Source organism: Gossypium hirsutum, chromosome A13 (assembly GCF_007990345.1).
Source record: "Gossypium hirsutum isolate 1008001.06 chromosome A13, Gossypium_hirsutum_v2.1, whole genome shotgun sequence".
Classification (NCBI taxonomy): Eukaryota; Viridiplantae; Streptophyta; class Magnoliopsida; order Malvales; family Malvaceae; genus Gossypium; species Gossypium hirsutum.
The window spans coordinates 7466434-7471170 of record NC_053436.1 but is presented as its reverse complement, the minus strand read 5'-3'; the positions used below and the strand labels follow the sequence as shown (position 1 = coordinate 7471170).

The 4737-nt window shown below is 36.8% G+C and overlaps 1 pseudogene; it reads right to left on the bottom strand.

Moving 5' to 3' along the window:
* Positions 1 to 244: 244 nt before the first annotated feature.
* Positions 245 to 3420, bottom strand: LOC121212268 (protein NRT1/ PTR FAMILY 4.6-like; annotated as a pseudogene).
* Between the last annotated feature and the right edge of the window lie 1317 nt (positions 3421 to 4737).

The following is a 4737-nucleotide window of genomic DNA, read 5'->3' as shown; positions in this document are numbered from 1 at the left end:
AACGAACGAACAATTACAGGCTAAGAACAAATACTGCAAAGCAAACGTTGTTGAGCCGCCCGTTTTGGTAGCCCATTTACTTTGTTATTAATATTAACAGTAATTGATAAGCACTGAGTGTGGCAATGAAACTAACATGGAGCTGAAGTTTGAACTTGTCTGAATTTTTTTTTCTCCCAAAATGTGACCTTTTTTTTAAAAGTTTGATCAAACCCCATTATGAAAACGGCGCTGGCTGTTTTGTTTACTTGCTAGCTCCAGCTCCTGCGGATCTGTATTTGTAGCGCATGGCCCGAAAAGGTAATGCAAGAAATTCAATGTGCTGAGCACGCACATGAGCCAGTAGAATCTGTCGAGATGTATCGGTTTATTGTATAACCAGACAGCCATGGCGAGTGGCCTGAGTTACCAGTCACGTTGTTTACTATCGATACAATCACTGAGCTTAAATAATACCCATTGCTAAAGAAGTCCAGGAAAGGGAAGTAGCCAATGATCTCATGCTTGACGGTGCTTCAGTGAGAAAAATTCTAGTAGCCCTGCAAGGTGAAAGATCAGCCGAACCTAAGAACAGATACTGCAAAGCAATCCAGAAAAAAGGTGATGGGTAATGGAGCTGTCGAGTCGAGTAGGCCTGAGTCGGTTGCTACTCTTTTCGTTTGATTTCCACGAGTGCGGCCACTGCCATGGATATTATGGAAAGGAATAAACCGATTCCGATTCGTTGCAAGTGAGTTATGCCATCTCGGTGTTGGTTACCCTTCGAGCAATGGGATGATCAAGTGGTCGTAACTGGGGCTAGGATCATGATGAACACTACAGGGAAACCGGTAGTGAAGCTGGTGGGATTTTCAATGAACCAGCTGGTGTCATGGAGCGGTTGTTCGACCGAGATGTCGAGAGCTGAGCTAGCAGCAGTTGAGGGGATGGTGCAAGCAATATGGGGAGGATTTTTAGCACGATCTTGACGTCTTCTACTTGGTTCACCGTGCATTGAAGTGCTGGGTGAGCTGGCTTGTACACCACAGCTCTGTTTAGGAATTTAGGCTTGGGTTGGGATTTCATCTGTTTGTTTAGCATTTTCTTCTGGTTCTTTGTTGGTTTCAGGTTCAAAGAAGGGCTTGCAGAGAGGTTCGCAATTGCATTGCTTGAGTTTCTGCTCATGCAACCCTTCAGCATAGCTGCAACCAGTACCTGTAATGAAATGGAAGTATTATAGACCAACATCTATTGGATCAAACCATGGAAAGGGAAAAAAAGAAGTGTAAATTTACCTTGCAAATGGTTTGTAAGTGGGCTGCCAGAGGGTATTTTGTTCCTATAAAAGCCAGAGCCAAAGAAGAAGATTGGGATTGACACCAATATTGCAATGGTGGAATGGCAAAACCCCACTCCCATCCCTTATTATCTTCAACCCACACAACAATGTGACAGCAATAAGGGCACCAAATGAGAGACAAAAGACAAGTAGTTGAAGAAAGTAGATCTTTGCTTCCTTCTTGTGGAGTGTTTTCATCAAACTGCTCAGCACCATGAGTTGGTAAGGACCCCTTTATCCCTCCACACCAAGTGCCATAGATAAGGCTATGAACAGCATAGCCGCTTTCCCACCATCAATTTCCTGGCATGGCATAGATGGGGTGGTGGATGGATCACATGTTGAGGCTTTAAGGAAGGTGTCCAAGCTTGGATGGTAAGAATGATCAGCCCTGTTTCGATAGCAGCAATGGTTAGACATATATATATATATATATAGAGAGAGAGAGAGAGAGAGAGAGATGTACATATATAGTTCAGCAATGATTTCAAACAACTTATGATGATCATTTTCAAGCATTCTTTTGTCATAACTTTTTTAAGGGCACCTATACCAAGACCAAACCAGTTAACCACTTTCCCTATCTGATTCAACATCCAAACCAGAAAGCCTAAGAATAGGGTCATTGTATATGGTCCAAACTCATCAAACAGTGGGTCGTTTGATTCATATTAAGCCATGCACAAGATTTTGGACTGCGATGCTGAAATTTCAATATGTCATTTATGAAGAAGCTGGGGTGTTGGCTACTTGGCTCTTTCAAAGTTGAGTCAGTAGCCATTCATGCATGTGGTTCATGAACCTGCCCAACATGAAGCAACTATACCATTTTGTACTTCAGATAAGATCCCATTTGAGAAAGAAATATGGGAATCGTATCTTAGAGGTAGACAACACTATGTCGTCGAGATAAAAGTGTTATCAAGCACGCTTCGACGATTTGACATTCATATGGCACTGTCTAGCAAAAGCCATCACCACCTGTTGCGTTGGCTTTATCGTGTGCTTTATTAGATACTATTGAAGATCAATAAGACAAGATAGATGTTACCATCTGTGCTGAAACTGAGAAAACAAAAGCATCCTCTTTTTGCAACACGTACGCCACATAATATTTTTAACCCCCCCCCCCTTTTAAGGCCAAGGCGTGCTTCCATTGGCTTACGTTCCAGGGGGACCCCAACGCAAACACTGCCTACTCACACCCCACGTCTGAATTTTGTCACTTATATAAAATTTGATGCTCTTTGAAGAATATTCAAAGCCTTAACCAACATAATCAATAGTTGATGTAAGCTTTTTTTTCATATGATGAAGATGATAACAGACCCTTTTATTGGTTTTTGTTTTGTTTTTGGTGTCTGAGAGAAGAAAAGAATTATGAATTTTCAAACTGAGGTAACCTAAACAGACGTGTTCTGATTATGCAAAGGTTCGCCTGTGACAGGCCCGTAGGCTCTTAATGCTTCTACACACGGATTTTTTGTCTTTATTTTCTTTTAAAACGGTATCCATATCTGGTCATGCAAAATAATAATAATAATGCAAGTGACATGCAAACTACGGGAAAAAACAAGTTTAAGAAACGGTGAAATTGTACAGGAATCGATGAGTGCGCTTATGAGGTAGATGTGGTAAGTGGTGAAAGAAGCATCAGACAAGAAGCCACCAAGGGAGAGCCAAAGGAAGTCAGTGCCCATGAATTGGTGACATTGTTTGCAGATTTTGATGGAGATAAGTGCATGTACTTTACAGATACAGCACCAGGTTGCTGCATTGCCAAGTAGGCCAAGTTCTCTAGCACTTCCACAGCTACACACAAACACATAGGATTCATCATTAGAACCATATGATAGAAAAAAAGAAAAAGAAGATAAAAATAGCATTTGTGGGAGTAAAGAACTAACCCAAGGCAAAGGAAGCAGCAAGCATGCCACCATGTTTGCCCTTAAGCGGTTGTTCTCCAACATACCTTCCATCTAGTATCTGATACCTCCTTCTATATTCTATTAAAAGATTGTACTAAGAAATTTCTTTTGTTTTCTGTAGAATGAACAGAAGGCAAGAACAAAGAAAGAAAAAGGGAAAGGGGAACCCACCATTGCTGTTTTTTTTTTTTGAAGTTGTATAGGTATGAGGTGAGAGAAGTGAAGATTTGATTCAAACAAGGGGCTTGAGTGGTGTGGGGGTATTTAAGAGCATTAGATTCAACTTGGAGGGAGAGAATGGTCTAAAAAGCCATTTAGAAAATGACTTTAATGATCCCTTAGAACCCTTTTGCGTTACTAAGAATTCTTCTTTTCTATTTGCACTTTCTTATTCAAACAGCCCCCCCCCCTTTTTTCTTATTCATTAAAAAAGTCAAGACTACTATTCCATGTGAATGCACAGGTTCTATTATCAAACATTACTTCTATAGGTACAATTAAATACTAGGTGAGAAGTATCCGATCTTCGAAGTTTTTAAATTTAATAAAAAAATTAATCATTGCAAGTTTAAATAATATAACTTGAACAAAAATATAGTAATAAAAATGCGTTAATTAAAAATAATTAGATAAAGACACGTAGCAACAACACACCTTTGATCTCGGCCTTTGACTTTTATGAGTTGAGGAATTTATGAAGTAGATAAGGATTGAGCAATGCATATAACCAAAATTCATCTATTTTTTACACAAATAAAATCAATCCATGACGCAATTTGAAAATAAATTATTAAAGAAGCAATGGCTTTATTTATTTATCATTATATTACTGAAAGAGAGTATGACAATATGAGGATAAAGGAATAGTGATGAAAGATGCAAATTGAGTCAAAATTTAGCATATTTAAGTATATATCAACTATAATTTGAATGAAGAACAACTGAGAGAAATATTATTTATTATATTTACTTATATTTTAAGTTCAACTTAATCTCATAAATTTTACTTCTTTTGTTTTATAATATTATTATTTTGATTTTATGAGTTATTTCATAAAGTGATTTTTTTTCTTTAAAAAATATTTTACATATAAATTTATTATCGATTTAATTTATTGATTAAATTTTCATATTATTTTAATTGTTTGATTGAATATATTTTTTTAAAAAATAGGTAGTGTGGGACTAATTTATATCAAATTAAGTAAAAAAATTAATTTCAATTTTAATACAATAGGGGGATTAAATCATATTAACTAGTAGATGGAAATACTTAATCTGTCGATTACTCTTAAAATTTTAAGTACTCTTCACAACATATAGTGACGATGGCCATGTGATATTTATTAGTTTGTGGCCTTTAACATGTTTTTTTTTTTTAGAATTGGCATATATTATTAAACTTTTATTGACAAAAAAAAATTACAATTTTCGGAAATTTATATAGTACAATAAACGAGCATATTGTTTCTATAATATATAGTTTCAAAA